Source organism: Struthio camelus, chromosome 1 (genome assembly GCF_040807025.1).
Source record: "Struthio camelus isolate bStrCam1 chromosome 1, bStrCam1.hap1, whole genome shotgun sequence".
Lineage (NCBI taxonomy): Eukaryota > Metazoa > Chordata > Aves > Struthioniformes > Struthionidae > Struthio > Struthio camelus.
Genome location: NC_090942.1, coordinates 101786157 through 101803017, shown reverse-complemented (window position 1 = coordinate 101803017; position 16861 = coordinate 101786157). Strand labels below are relative to the sequence as shown.

The 16861-nt window shown below is 37.4% G+C and overlaps 1 long non-coding RNA gene across 1 annotated transcript in view; it reads left to right on the top strand.

The window, feature by feature from the left end:
• Nucleotides 1–2385: 2385 nt before the first annotated feature.
• Nucleotides 2386–16861, top strand: part of LOC138061055 (uncharacterized) — a 96520-nt gene continuing 82044 nt past the window's right edge. Inside the window, exon 1 of the long non-coding RNA XR_011134663.1 lies at nt 2386–2476. This is a non-coding gene — a long non-coding RNA (uncharacterized lncRNA). The remainder of the gene's footprint in view (nt 2477–16861) is intronic.

The window sequence follows — 16861 nt, the reverse complement described above, 5'->3', positions numbered from 1 at the left end:
TGTTGGTTTTTTTTTTAAAGTATAATAAACATTTAATCCACTGTCAGACACTGCCTAGAGCCTCTTTATTTACAGTATTGGAAGGCGTATTGCTCATACAGATGCTGTGCATCTCAGATGGAACCTTGCCAGTCTTGATTTTGCTGTTGTTTCTAGCTCACAGCTTTTTCAATTTTGCACAAGGTCCTTACCTTTTGAAAAGGCTGCTGCTCATCTGCACTTCTTTTCTGGATTGCCAAATGTAAGTAACCCTGCTCATGGGCTTTTAAGCTGACAATTGCATGAAATGAATCCTGATGGGAGATCTAGGGAACAGGCAAGTTGAAAGTCTTTCAGGTTGAATATCCAGTACTGGCAATTTTGGAAATGTTGACGTTGACTTAGTTATCTTTTCAATCGCACAATAGAGTTGTGCTATTTGTTAACTTTTCAGAGCTGACTGATGAATGACTCTAAAGTTACTTGACTGTGTTTTACAAAAGCTTTCTAATGAATACCCTTGAAATGAGGAGGAACAAATCTACTTTTAAAAGAATTCGGAACTGCTGTGTGCTTCTTGCTTTTGTTTCTGTGATGATTCACTGAGATGCACAAGAAAAGATGGCATAGACTTTAACTAGCTGATTAAAAAAAAAAACAAACTGTATCTGTTCATGAACTGGAACTCAAAAATCAAGGTCCCCCAGCCTGTAATATGTCTTTATTTACTCACTTTTGGTGAGATGGGCTGGCTGCTGGCTGTCAGCTCACACTGGTCTCTGCCTGGTGGGACTCTTGGTCGTCCTCCAAACCAGGTTAGGGCAGCTGCTGCTCTGAAAGGCTTCCTCTCTTCCGCTACCGTGAAGATGGAAACCTTTTTGGCCTATATCGATCTAGTTTCCTAGGAAAGTTTTCTTCCCCTGACCATAGTGGACAGTCATTCCATGTCGTCTAACACCTGGATCAGGCTGGGCAGGGAACATTTCAGGAAGCAAAGGGCTGTCTGCGGGTAGGTTGTGTAGTATAAACCCTTCTCCTCGTCAAATCATCTTTTGACTAAATTTTCCAGTCAGGAAAAACACGGAGTAAGGGCCATTCTGTAGAGATGTGTACTGGCCCTCTGCATCCCTTACCTGGCTGAATAAAATTTGCCACCTGGCCACCAGGTGGGGGCATTGCTAAGATATTAATTGTCAAAGGCATATAATATCAGTGAGTCATTTGTGTGTAAAAATCACCTCCTCTGTGTTTTACTCCATGTCTTCATAGACATTGCACATGGTACAACAGGTAAAACGCCCAGTCCTCCACAGACTGGATATAACAGGAAAATACTCTTCAGAAAATACCCAATAACTTGGTAAGATTTCACAGAATTGCTGCAAGCGTAGAGACAGGTTTTTACTTTTTATCAAGCTTTCTTGTTGTTGTTTTGGTTCCCGCTTCCCACTGTTGGACACAAAAGTCTGTATAGATGTGTTTTCCCGTATCAGTTTTATCATTAATTTGCCAGACGCTGCTTTGGCAAGCGTTGCAAAAGCTTGCATTTTGTTGCATATAAAAGCGTAATGTAGGTTGTGTTCTTCATTTGATAGCTCCCATCCGTTTTCATGATAGGTTAAATTGTTCCCTTGTGTTTCAGGAAGAAAAAGTGTTTAATTCTGTTTTGATTTTGGTTTTAATGCTCTAAGGCAGCTGAACTACTAGGAAATTTCTCCTTATTAGTTGAAAAAATGTGGAAAAAATTGTCTGGTTTAAAATTTATTCATATTTAGAAGTTGATTTAAATATATTATCAGGAACTGATTCTTGCCATTTATAATCTGGAAGAATGAGGTAAACATGTAAAATTAATTCATTGATGTACATGTACATACCGTACTACTAGGATGAAACTTTGAAAATATAGCTTTAAAGTCATAAATAATGGATTCCTGCATTAAATGAATGTTTCCTTATTTTGTTTTTTTTTAATCTCTTACTGAGCAAAAAAGTTCTTAGGAAACATCATATATGAAGATATGTAACTGCATCATATTTATAAATAAAATGTCGATAAAATATTTTCTCTTAATGTTTACAGAAGAAAAAAAAGCTAATTTGCAGGACTGACATTATTTCGGTGGAAAATGGCCAATTTTTAGGCTGACATTAATTCATACTGTGCCTGCAATCTTTATCGTGAGAGATAAGATAGAAAAATGTCCTGTGGTTTGCAGAGCTGATAAAGGAAACACATTTGATGAGAAGCAGCAGAAGGAAAACAGATAAGATCTGCTTTATGGGTCTCTTTGTAGCACTTCAATAAGGTAAAAAGAGTACCGGAAGATACTTTTAGAATTGCTGCTTGTTAGCTTTTTTTCAAAAGCATCAGGTTCCCTTTTCTGCACTTCTTCAGGCAAAACATGAGATTACCTTAGCAGTAATATTACCCAGATCTTAGGTGGATATGAAGTTCTTACATATCATCTACTCATCTCAGTGCTTTTCAAAAGAGGTAAGTGTCATTATCCTTATTTTGCAAATGGGAAATCTGTGGCAAAGGTGGACCTATTTGATAAAGTTCATTTCTGAAGGCAGGCATAGCTCTCTCAGTTTATTTGCAAATTAACTTAATGTGCCTTGGAGTAAGCTACACACTCTTGCAATGTTAAAAAAAGTTGTAATAAACCTTTAGTGAAAAGCATGTTTCTACACAGGGAAGTGACAAGTATGCAAAATAACTTTTCTGCTTAGGAACCATTGATTTTCATTTGAAAACTTTAGTTTCTTCAGAAACAAGTGGGAAATCGAAGGTGTGGTTAGTTCTTTATAGTGTTGTGTGTGTAGTGTCTATAGTGTTGTTTTAAACAATTTCTCTTCCTACAGTATAAGTCACACTGCTTAGAGCATACATTCACCAATTTAATCAAGCTGCTTTCTGTAAGAAAATAATTTATTTTCAAGCAGATTTTTTTCTGCCTTTGACAAATTTTTGTTATTCTTTTGTTTTAGCTAATTTTCGCTGTGTTTTTGATAGGAGGACCCCAGCATGGACAGCACGTGTGTGTGTGGGTGTATAAATAAATATATGTATGTACATATATGCATGCACATACATATTTATGTATTCTGTATATATTCTCTGTGAAGAAGACTATCTGTATATCTAGGCCTGTTCTCACAAGCTTTTTTGTTTTGTTGTCATATCACAGACAAAACATTTATCTGATGTATCTGTTGGCCCAGATATGATATAATTTTATAGAAACTTGTGAAATTCTTTGTGAAGTTTGTTACATTTAAGTTTATACAAAATATTTCTCCTCAAACCTCTCTATGTGCAGTAATGTATTTTAAACAAGTGGGTAAGGGACATGAAGCAAAGAGATATGCAGAGCAAATAATGCAAATAGTTATGCTGAGCTCTGTATCACAAAGTTATTAAGGTGCAATTTTGTATTTGTTCGTATTTCTACTTGTATGTCTTATTTCTGATGTGCTTTTTCTGTCCTTTTCACTTGATGTTAACAGAGGGAAGATAAAAACCCTTCACGTGTAAGAAAAAAGCTGCTGATGCGATCTACAACCCATGCCCATGGTCCATAATTACTGTTTAGTCTGGTATCAGATCCTGCAATAATAGCAAAGCTTTAAGGGAGGGAAGAAAAAGACTCCACCCTAAAATAATATACGGGATAAGTAAGAAAGAAGCCCAAACATAAGCTGTGATGCCTTTAAGGCCAGCACATCAGGAAATTTTGGAGATGCTTTTTGTTTCAGTGGATGTTTTATTCAGGTTCATTTATTCATAACCTTTTTCCTGCCCCTTTTAAATTAAATAGTCCCATATCTCTGCTTCCTGGCACCTACTTCTTTGTTCCCTGAACTGTAGATTTCTGCAACTGTTAACTTGTTATAAAGAGACCTTTTTGTTTTTTATTCATGTCTCTCCTGTGTCTTGGTTTCCTTTGACAGCTAACCCCAGCGCAGCCTCTGCTGGTCATCCGCTACAGGGTTTCCTGGAGAGGAGCAGTGGTGCTGATCCATGCTTTGTAACTCTTGTTTCCTACACAAGTGCTTCCCTTTTGAGCTGTGCAAGGGGGAAGCTGGATCATTAGGGAAAACTCTGGTCTAGAGGATAAAAATGACAGTGGTAAATCTAAGTTGGGTTCCAGTAGAATGGAGTATGATGTGTTTCCAAAAAATTTTGCCTTTTTGACTGGCAAAGGGATGCAGGTGTACAAATTACATCCAACGAATAGGTAGGAAAATAAACTTGTAAAACCTTGAACAAAAAAAGGCACAGTCTTGACAAAATTATGACCTCTATTGTATCCACAGTTGAGTATCTATTCTCGGGCACCAGTAATAGAGAAACATTTACTCTGTAAGAATATACATAAATAATTATTCATTATGCACAAGAGAAAACACCATGGGAAACACTTGCAGTGCCAGTTACTTCATCCCACTTGCCAAGAAGAGTTTGAGAGATTTCTAAGTGAATTTTTCTTTTTGTCCCCATCTCAGAGGTGTTTTGCCTCTGATTTTTAAAAGTGAATTTATTCTCTGCCTGTGTTTTTTCTAGATATCCCTCCTCTGGCACTCATATGCTAGTTGTATTTTTTTTCCCTACTTCTGCAAAATACTGTGATCAGTCTGTGCAGCAGAAATTACCTTTTAAAAACTCACTCCGGAAGCAGTGTAGCTTGACTTCCTCTGTATTTGTGTCTTTCAGATAGATTTTCTGTTGTCTGAGAAGGCACGTTCTTTGACTGAAGAATTTTTATGTGACTTTTGAGAAATATTTCTGGTGCTGGGCAAAAGTTGAGATTATGCTGTAGCCTGTGAAGTCACTTTCCTGTGTCTAGATACCTATTTCGTGAAAGGTAGGAATATAATAGTTTATGACTCTTACAAGTCCTTTGGCCAGTTCTAATGGAATTTAGCAATGAGTTTAGAAATGTCTTGGGAGAGAAACACAGAGACAGTCTGACTGCCTAGGCATTAGTTTCTTAAGAAGCCAAGGTAAAAGGGTTTGATTATTATTATTTTTTTTCTCTTTCTTTATTATAGCTGGCTCTTGCTGTTTCAGATGTCTGAAGCAATAGTGGAGGACACTCACTTCCCACCTCTGTAATCTCCATTTCCTAGGCAGCATGTTTGGGGTATGAAAAGGTTGGTTTCATGACCTCCAGAATTGGGCTGAAGGACAACTGAATAAACAAGCCTTCCGCTGCATATCAATGACCCCTTGCAGATCACCTAAGTGAAGCTGCGACAGGCAGTAACACTGCAGGAGCACACCTAATTAACACAAAAATTAAACTCAGCAACTGAAGTTCAAACCACAACCAAAGTGGACAGGAACTTAGGAGTCCAGGAGAGAGGCAGCACCTAGCTGGTTGAGTCAGTTAATAGCTTAAGGCTGTGCATGAGAAAGAGAGAGAGGAAATGCTGCTCTGATGTCATGAACATCCTAGGCGTTTATTATAGGCAAGATTTGCACTCCAAGTGCAGTGAGATTGCACCTAGGCAGACATGGTTGTAAGGTGTAATGAATGCATGAATGAATAAGGAAAAAAAAATCTGGAAAAAATGGTTCAATTTTTCTGTATCATTTGTGGTAAGGTTTCATTAAAAAGTAATTCTAAAATTCCTCATTTGATGACAAACAGTTAGCTGAGTATATGTATGGATTTTTTTACTCTGTTCCTGGAAGTGATTTTTCCAGTGTTGTTACATGATTGTACAGACACAGAACTAGAAATCTGGGAGTAGAGAAACAGGAAAAATCATAGTTTTTTTTCCCTATGGACATTTCAAATGCCCAGAATAAGTGCTTCTGGCATATGTAGCCATTCCTGAAAATAAAGGCTCTTTAAAACTGCAGATGAAATCCACTAGTTAAATGGTTAGCTATAAGCTTGTTTTAACATTCTCCTTACACTGATGTCCACAAAATGACTAACTTAGGGTCCCTCAGGTTGTAGAGACCTAAAGCAGCCATCACTTCTACAGAGAGCTGTAGTGTAAAACATCTCTTTGTTGTTTAAGAAGTTTTGTTTATTCACACCATCTAAACTAAATAATTAAAATCCTCTTAGGCTTCAAGATCTGCTGACACTGAAATATGATTTTTTCACTTTTTGTGTCTGTAATCTCTCTGGAAAAGCTTTACTCTTCTGTTTCTGTTGCTAAGAGAAAAAGCCCCGTTGCCAGGGAACAACAACTAGTGTCCAGCACGTGCTCATGTGTCCTCTGGCAGATGTCAAAAGCAACCCTCCCTCTCCAATGTTTCCAAGCGCGTAGAGGGCGCAAGTCTCACAACACGAGCCTTGCTCAGTGACGTTCAAAAGCACCCTCAAACCTATTATCCATCAGTCACAATTCCAGTCCTAACATCTGCAATTAGTTTTCTATTTTTTTCATAACACAAATATGGACATAAAACAGCAGGCTTAAAACTCTTGCTAGTTTTCCAGTTTGTAGATTTTGAGCTAAGGTTTGTTCATTTTAAACACCAGGGTGATGCTAGTGTTACGTGTTCAATATATGCAAAAGCCTTCAAAAAAAGAATAGCGCAGGGTTGTAGCTGAAGATTACCCCAGGGCTGTAACCTGTGATAACCTGAGCCAGATGAAGTTGTAGTTTGTTGCTCACAGATCTGCTCTTGAAACTGAAAGAATCCCGTTGATGAGGGCTCCTACCTATACATGGCATGTATGTGAAGCAGCAGCTAGAGGAGTTCGGTACATAGGCCATCTTCAGCTGTATGCATGTTTTTCCATCTGTAAAACAGGACTAAATCTGCCAGTTCAGAACTTGAAGCTTTTTGGATCTAGAAGGCTTAGAGCTGTAGGTTGTCTAGTTAAGTAAAAATCTCTTGGAGGAGAAAGGAGTAGTTTCTATGTGATCCTATAGTTAGTTATATACATATTGTCTCCGTTGTCAGTGATATATTACTGGCGTATTGGGAGGGTGTCTCTGGAGTGCTGCATATTTCTCCTGTTCTTTACTTTCTTGTCATTATACATGCTATATTAAGCACGTTCGGTGGCAGATTTTTGTAGCTTCTGCTGTGTGTGAATGTACTTGCACACGTTTCATCAGTGTTTGAAGTCAGGATTATGAAAGGCTCCAAACATATCAGTGCTTTTCAGGTTAGTTGATGCTGAAATGATCTGTGGCTGCAAGTAGCTTTAAGAGTGACATTGGTGATTAAATGTAGTTAGATAAAGCTTGGTTCAAGAAGTTTGTGAATGCTGAGGTTGTAGAAGTTGAAAAAAAATGGATAAATGTTACAATAGCATTATTGCTACAGCAATCGCATGAAAGCATGCACTTGGTAAACTGGTATATTGGGATTTTGCCCTAACATACATGCATTGCTGGCCTAAATTAGCCTTTCTATTGCCTTAGAACGAAGCAGAAGCAAAAAGAATACATTCAGAAATAGTGAAGTACAGCTGTGTGTTAATATGCTTTCTGCAAAGGCTCTGAATTGGTCCCTTCTATGGGAGAGCTGCATTGAGTGAGTGCTACTGCAAGAAGTACTCCAGCTTCTCTGGTCATCCACAGATTCTGAACAGAAGAGAAGATGGCTGTGTTTCTCCCAGGCTGTTCAGCAGCCAGCCTCAACCTAACATTGTCGGGAAAGAGCAGAGAAAGGATTTGTGACTTTTTGCATTTCTCTTTGGTAGTTTCCAGCCATAAACAGTTTCTCATTTTTTCTCTGAACCATTTTAAAATTTATCTTTCTCATCTGCTTAATTTTTTTTTGCTTTTGAACATCAAAAGCTAAGTAACTTATTCTTTGTTTTTCCTTCTTCAGCTTCTCAGCATTGCACAATGCAGCACCATGCTGGAGATCCCTGTCTGTGGTCCAGCCATGCTTTTTTGGCTCTGCAGCACAAAGAAGTGATGTACAGAATAACTAGTTCAAGTCCAAAGCCAGTGTGGACATGTCAGGACAGCAAAGCTGCTAAGTATGCTGTAGTCATGCTGATCACAGAGCTACTTTTGTCAGCACTACTGCTAGGACCTCAGCTCCCCATCCTCGCTTGTAGTTTAACTCAACTCTTAAGACTGCTTTTGCTCATAGAAATACGTACGGTAAAAGGCAAAGGCAGTTCTAATGATAAGATATGCCAATGACTAAAACAAGACTGCTTCAGGAGTTTTAGTTACAGCCCCTCTCAATGTTGGATACTGCTTTCTTTCTGCTGGGGTATTGTCATAAATCACAAAAGTGACTGTCCTATTTTTGAGTCTTGCAGAACTCTGCTATGCTGATCTCGCTCAAGGATTAAGATTACAGTCGAGTATTCTCCCTGCAAGAATATAGCTTGCAGAAAAAAATAATTTTTCTTTGTCTTGCTTTGGTAGAGGTGTGAACAGACAGATCACGTTCTCCTCAGCTGATAGGGTTTATTTAACAAATTCTGAAAAACAGACTTCATAGTTGTTCTTACCTATTTGTGATAAAGCCAGGCGAGGTTTCTTTCCAATATGTGCTCCTAAAATGAAGAGAGGTGATCCAAAATCTCCTACAGGGAAAAAGCATATTTATATATGCTATTTTAAAGAATAATGATAGCTTCCCTAAGAACCTGCACACATAACGCTTGAAATTTTTCATGAACCCTGTTCTGGGGGACGCTTGGCATCCTTTTTCCATTTGTATAAGGTAAAAGCAACATGGATAGGGCTGAAACAAATTCATTTATAGTTTAGAATGAATATTCATGGAGAGCTATTTGCATCATTCACCCATCAGTAGCATTTAACAAGGAGATTTGCGGCTTCGGTAATTCTGATCACTGGTGAACAAGAAATTGTTTGCTACTTGTAATTCATATTTGTCTGTTAAACAGTTTACTTGTTCTGCCAGGTTGTCTCTTCTGTTGAGTTGTTATTTAGCAGTGTGTGAGTATCAAAAATAACAAAGATTAGTTGAAACTCACTGTATTTTGCTTGAGCTCTTTTTTAAAAACCATTTTTCTCAGAGATGCCCTTCACTTCTGTATTAACATAAAATGAATTTTGTTACACCCACACAGGCTTTTCTTAAGGTGATTGGAATTGGTAGTAATGTAGGAAAAGAGGTTAAAAAAAAGGCTTTAAAGTTATTTCCCTTGTGGGCACAGTTCTGCCCTGTGTCATATGAGGTATTCTGCCCTTCCAGATGATCTGGTCTGTCTCAGAGACAGGTGAACAACAGTGTTTGAGTAATTTCATTGCCAATTGTTGTAAAAGATATCTAAAGAAAATGCTTTTAAGAATTTTTCTAAATATGCAGGCTCACTTTGGCATGATTGAAATTGCTTCAGCGGTTTTTATTCTACAACGTAATTGTTAGCGAAAGACTTGTGGAATATCCACTGAAATAGTGTTTTCCAGTGAAAGCTTTGGTTACGGGGAGCTGAGCCTTCTCCTAGCATGGAAGCGTGCTTAAAAACGTTTTTCAGGAGCAGAACACAGTTAGCTTGTTAGCTTGCCCTGTGATCCTAATAGAGACTGTGTAAACTCTCACCGTTAATAATGAATGAACGTCGTAAAGCAAGCCTCACGTTAATAAGTTTGCTGCTGTTTTATTGTAGCATTTATCCTCTTCTGTGAGGAATGTATGGTAATACGTTCTCCTGTAGGTACACTTCATCGTCAGTTGAGTATAAGTCATAGCCAGGTTCCTGGTGCAAACTACTGCTTTATAAATACTAAGCTTCTATCTCCAAATATTAACTGTGCTTTACTTCTGAAGTTCAATACTATGTAGTGGTTATTCAGTATTTTGCTGCTTCTCTGAACATTGCTACTTGTTAAGCAACATTTATTGGTGATCAATGAGTGTTGCTTTCCTCTGATAGATTTTAAGATATTAAGTCATAACTTTGAAGAGACCAGTGGAAAAATTAAATAAGGCTATATGTAAGTGATAACTTATTTTCTTCACAAGAGCTTGAGATTTCCTGATACGGATTCCTCTTTTTAAATTTCAGTAGTCTGTTCATCTGAAAATAAACCTAGATTAAGCTTGAGTGGCATGTTGTGATGGCTACCTTTTTATTACTTTTGCCATTAGCTTTGAGAAAAGTCAGCTTGATTTGATATGTTTATTGAAAGTTAATTGTTGCTCATGGATTATTGAGGGATCACTCGTTATCAATAAAATAGGCAAACCACTAAGTCTGTAACACTTCTAAGCTCTGTATGAAAAATTGTTTTCAGTGAAGATGAAATACCTCTGACCTATTCTCAGACAAGTACAAAAAGAAAGAATTTTACCTTTTATTGAAGAGAATGCTACTTTCTCTTCCTCCAAAGATAATTATTGTGAGGTTACTAATGTTTATGTTTGGATAATGCACTGCTGATAGGAAATGTATTATGCATTTATTTAGAGTCTCTCTGAAACAGTCTGGATGCTTCATATTTTTGCAAGCCAGGTCTTTGACAAATGCAAGTAACAGCCAGCTGTAGGTCGTGTGAGTGTGCTGGATCGCTTTGTTGGGACTACTCAAGTGACAGATTTCAGCAGTCTTTGGCATACAGCACGCTATGCATGATCGGCTCGACTAGACACAGGATACAGTTGACCCAGTAACCTATAAATATCAACATGCTTTGGCGTACCGTTTGCCGTGCATACCTGGCCTAAATATACACGATATGCAGCTGACTCAGTAGCCTATAAGTTTATTAGCAGTATGTTCTCACAGTGATAGTGCCTTATTTCATACATCAAGTTAGCACCAGTGTCTTAAGAGCTGGGCTTCTTAATCAGAGCTCCAGAGACATACTAAGGCTTGTTTTACAGATTAAACCTTTGCCCTCTGCTATTTCCATGCAGTTACGATCTACTGTTAGTGCAGTCTTGGAAACTTGGGATGTTGCTGGGCTGAGCTTGCTTTTTTTGTAATCAGTGACTTGTTTTCGGTCAACCCAGAGTTGCCTGTAGAAACAGTGATTGGTGACTGTTTTTTTTTCAACATAGGATTATATTGTGCTTTAGGATTTTGTTACTTCTGATGTGTTTTACCTCTGTTTACCCATCGTTATACTTTACCTTAAGCTGTCAACAGAAGCTGAACTGTGAATGTATTGAATCTAACAGCTGCTCAACTCTTTAAATTGAAGTTTTAAATTTAACTTAAACTTCTTTTTCTGACGCATTTGTTTTCTGTAGTGAGGAGGCATTATTCACTCTCATGCAGCATGGTTCGGGCTCTTTGCATAGGGTGGTTTCTAGTGAAATGTTATGCTGTACTATAATATTATTAGCAACCAGATTATATGACTGCTGCCTAGTGAAGCTGATGGGCAAGGCACGGAGGTATGTAATAGTAAAACTTCAGGGAGATGCCTCGGTTTCTGTAACGTCAGTAGTCGTTTACTGAGCCTGTTTTCAGGTTCAGGGTTTGCTGATCTTAGGGGACGATTCTAAGCAGAGTAAAGCGGGATTGCAGGAATTTACGGGAGACTAGGATTTTCCCTTTGTATCGGGGAGATATGAAGGGATGCCTGTGGGAACAGAGCAGACGGCAGCAAGAGTGAAAGCTGGTGCTTGAAGAGCTTTCAATGGTGCAGGGTGCCGAGTTACAACCTTTCTGTTTTCCCTAATTAATTTGGCTGATTAGTTTGTCTGTCTTTCTTTTTCAATATAAATAAGTTAACGGTAGGCTGCAGTAAGAAATAGAAATTAGTCTGAAATGTGAATATCTTCCTGCTAATCATCTGTGTAAAGGTTTCCTTTCCAAATTCAGGAACAAACTGTGGGCTCAAAGTTGTCTTGCATTAACTAGAGATGTCACTGTATAGACAATTCATGTATTGACAGTACTCCACTAATCTGACATACCTGCTTTTAAAGGTTTACGATAAACTGGTTGTGTAACCTTCTCATCTGCCTGGCAATGCATGCATACGAGTGGGAGGAAGAAATGAAGAGCGAAATGGAGTAACACAAGTAGGAGGTGAAGAGAAACTTGTCACTCAGTTTCTTGTGTTACTTTGTTCGTCTGTTTAAAAACACTCGTTAAGCCAAGGCAGTACATAGCACTTTCTGTATGAATTGAGGACTGGTTTTGGTACAGGCATAAGATAGCAACTGCAAATATATAGTCTTGATTTAGAATAAACCAAATGTATGTGAATGCCTCCACAGGAACTTGTACCATTAGTCCATTTTGTGCAGGTGTTTGTGTGTGCCCCAGTGGCCCCAGACAGATGTGGAGTTAGGTAAGAGAGCACAGCACTAAATCCTTTTGGAATATTTCATGCTACGTAGAAACAAACTGAGACAAGAATATCTGTCACTAACATTGTGAATAGGAAAAAGAAAATACTATCCTAGACATAAAGAAGCAAGATGTTACATCTTTTGTAAGTTTTACATTCCCCAGTCCAATATTTGCTGGCAATTGATATTCCATGTGGTAGATAAATTAACTAAGTCTGAGGACTGAAATGCAATAGTTTCTGCCCTTGCAAAGATTAATCTAGTCTGCAAAAATATGTCCAGACTTTTTTTACAGGTTTTTGAATCTGTCCTTTCTGCATTGTTCAGTGCTTAGCTGGGACCTGGGTTACACTCTAAAATTCAGCAGTCCATAGGTTCATGATCTGGGTTCAGGCCAATGTTTCATTTAGTTGTCTCTCTGTTTCCCTGAACTTCAACCATTTTAAGTAATGGAAGCTGACTGTATATGGCAAATAAAGATCACAATAATTGTAAGGAACTGGATTGGAATCAAACCTAGAATAAATTTTTAGGCACTTTAATTATCCCAAAATATTGTCACCAAGTAAATAAGGGAAGGGAGGAGGACTGAATTTCTAAACTTCTGATTGACTTACCATGATGTCCTGACAGAAGTGTTTTGGATGTGTAGAAGAAAATCCATTGCTTCGTGGTTTAGTTTCCTCTGGTGCTTGAGAAATGGATTTAGTCAAGGTAGGAGTTATGAATTGCATCAAGTGAAAACTTTTGTTCCTGTGATATATCTCCCTCCAGTAGCTCTAAGAGTCTGTGAGAAGTAGTAGGATCTGGTAAGCAGATATCAGAAATAACCTTAAAAAAATTTAATTTTAATTTTAAAATTTATTTAAAAATATATATTTTTTTACCCTTTGTTCTTAAGTAAAATTTACCAGTTAAGGCAGCTCCTGTTAAAAGGAGTGAGCAAACCTCAATATAATTGGCTCTGTGTTCCTTAAGTTACCTGTTTCGGCAAATGGGTTAAGAGGCAACTGTAGATAGTTTATTTTAAATTCTAGTTAGTTTTAAACTGTAGTTTCAATACCACTCCCATGTTATCAATGCGCTTGGCTTAGAATGACACAGATGGAACTTCTGCCCTTGGTCACTTGGGATCACATCAAAATCATTGAGAGCAAGATCAGGTCCTTTCAGAAACCATTTCTATTCCTGGAAAGACAAAAGAATTGTATGGCCAGAATCATGAATATCTAGCCCTTTTCTAAAACTTTGTTTTGACTAAAACTGATATTTTTCAGATGTGAAGTCCAGTATTTGAGTATGTTATTTTTCAGATAATAAATTGCTTTTTTGCATTTCTGTGGTAATTCAGGTTTTGAAATGAAAGCTACTCAGATACCTTGGGGTGTACCAGCCATAGATCAATAAATCAGTAAACATTTCCGTATAAATATTGCAACTTTCATAGATTTACAGAAAAAGAAAAGACAAATGATGAGTGTATGGGTTAGTCACAGCAACAAAAAGAAAAATCCAGGTTCCAAAAAACAGAAAAGATGAGTGCAATTTTAGTAGCTGGCCACTGGGACAAAGCCAGTGCGGTTTGGTACTGTTTTGTGAAATAAATTCCAAGAGGCCAGTGAGACCTCCGGTTGGTGAGGTCTCCAGAAACCAATCCTGTGTGGAGAGATCGTGCTGAAAACAGATAAGAAAGGAGAAAAGATGAGGGTGGAAATTTCTTGCAGACCATAGAGACATCTAAAAAACTAGCTTAATATTGCTTTAGAGAATTTAGGTGTGATACCAGGAAACATAATATATAATACTAATTCATAAAAGTATTAGGCATTTTGGGTCATGTCAGATCAACAAGTTTTGAAGCTTCTGTGGTTCTGCAAGCCAAACAATTTTGTATTTTTGCTGCTTTTCCTCAGCTAGATTTAACTTATCTTTTAAAAAGTGCTTTAAGTTTTATCTAATGTCTCACCACTAAAGGGGATTTGAAATTTTCTTGTAGCACTCCAAAGGAAGAGGTGCTGTCAGAAGTGATGAGTGGAGGAATTAAGGTGTCAGAATGGGTGGTGGCTCTTAGACTCCTGAATGGTTTTCCAAGTTACCGTCTGCCAGCTGACACCATAAGTGACTGTGTTCATTCTCACAGCCCAGCACAATTCTGAACTGAAATACGTTATCAATCTCAGTGAACAGGCAAAAGGAGTAGAAAAAAAAAAAGAAAAAGAAAAAGAAAAAAAAGCTATGCTTTTATCTCTTACCTGTATTTTATTAATTACATATTATTCATGTATGAAGGTATACATTTGGAGCACATAAGGTGGCTAAGCTGCCTATTAGTGACTGTAAAATCACTAAACTGTTTGGCTGTTCCATACACCTCATTTAGGATATTATTGCCTAAAATTATTATTTGACATATTCATGCCAAGCACCTTAAGTTCCAATTCTCACATTTGGGTGTGACATCAAGTAATTTAACATAGGGCTGTGGAGTTAAGAAGGTAAATCTTCAGAGTGACCAAATTTTCCAGTTGTACTAAGGATTTTAAAAGTCTATTTTGTTTCTTTCTTTATTCATGTTTTTATTTTCCATATGGTGTGAATGCTGCATTGGTGATATGCCTTTAATGAGCTCTTAGGTGCCACAGAAAGACAATCATCCCAGTGCAGTACAAGACAGGATTATTTGTGCCTTAAATAAGATCTCCAGGCCTGATTCACTTCAGGTAGGTGATAGAGAAACACTGTAACCACCATAAAATCATAAAATATAAATAAGTAGCTGGTGGCTACTATCATGGAGTACACTACTAGATGTCTAAATGAGGTTAGCAAGATATTAATGAATGATAGCAATGAAGCAGCTGCTGACCACCTACTTGTGAGCCAAGTCATGTCCAGTCATTGTGAAGCAGTGTTTGTTTTGAGTAAGGGAATGGGCAAATTGGAGGCGATGTTGTGGATTCCCATCTCCCAGGTCACAGAAAGATTTGTATATATACACAATGCTGAAAAGACACATGTAGATCAGTTGGAAAGCTATCAGAACTACCGAAATAAATGCATGCAGTATATTTGGGGTAAAATTTTGTGAGAACGGTCTTTGGTAGCCTCTCCAGAACTGTTGACTTTTAGCACTTTACCCTCTAGTTACAAAAAAAAGTACTGAAAAATTAATAGGTAAAAAAGGGAAGAGAGAATCATGTAACTCATTATGTTTAACTCCCCTATTTTCAAGGGATTCAGATTTCAAGTGAACTTTTCGGTCCACATACCTATATGTGAAAGTTCCTGATCCATCAGTATGATTTAATTGTATAATTTTTGTTGAAAGGAATGAACTTGTCTGCGTTTCTCTCCCCCCTTTTTGGAGAGACTTTTTTTGTTATGACGCGTCTTCCTTGGTAAAAAGATCTTCCTATTAAAGATCTCACCGCTAGGACAACCAGTGAATCAGATATTTCCTCTCTGTTTCATTTTAGCCTTTCTAGTTCATATTTAGTCTGTTTCTGGTATTAGCACCTGGTATTTCTCTTTCACACAGGGTATTGAAACATTGCTGTAGGTATTGTCAGACAATAATTCGTTCACACATTACTCTCTATGTTGTGTGTGTTGCACATTACTTTGCGCAATTATTTAATTAAAGCATAATTACAGGATGCCAACCTCGTAAAACAGCTGGATGAATGAGAATTTCACTTGAAAGTAGAAAACGTTTGGATTCAGCTGTGGGAAAGAAAGTGCCCATTCACTGGAAAAATAACTGGCTTTTGGGAATGATGGTTGTCTGCATCAATAGCATAAATGCATTTTACTTGGAAAAACTCCCCAGAGGGTTCATGCTATTTGTTTGTTTGTTTTTAGTGCAAATCTGATTCAGCTGTAGGTTTCCCATTAAGGCAGTGTTATTAATATACCCTTCTGGTGGAACTACTAAAAAGCATTTCAGGTAATATTATAAATAAAATCATTGTTGAATTATTAGTTATTTAAACTAATCCAGATGCTGGCAGAGATTGAACCCATGTATTTTGCTTTTATGTAGTCTCCTGTCTTTGCATGATTTTGTGTTTATGTATGAAGTTTGAAAGTAAATTGTTGACGCATCTGGAAAGGTTAGTAGGGTCTGCTAATCTGAGGCAGCTAACAACAGGGAGAGGAATGGGAATAGTTTCCATATCACCTTTTTTCTAAACTATGTGGCTGAAGCAAGCTTGTTCCACCAACCTTTGGCCTGGAAGTGTCAAACTTTTGATTGTAGGATTATGGCAACCAAAGGCCTAGGGCTTTAAAAATATGAATGCAAAGAGAGTTAAAGCTCTGTTGTGATGTTTAGGTACTGAGTAGTTTGGAAAACTAAATTTACAGAAAGAATATTCCTAGTATTTAACTTAAAATACTTATTTTAGAGAAATCTGTTGTTTGTGTGATGGAACTATGAAAGTCAAACCAGAACTGAAAGAAATGATTGGATATATGAGGAAAATTGAATATGCAACTAGAATTAGTCAAGGATTATGAGATTGTATTAAATTCAGCTAGTAGGGTAATTTAATAAATATCTAGTCTAAACAAAAAGTGGCTTGTTCTCTTTTCATCGCTTTTGTTAACATGACTAATCTTCACTCATTCATGTGATGCTGTTGCTTTTTCCATTAACAA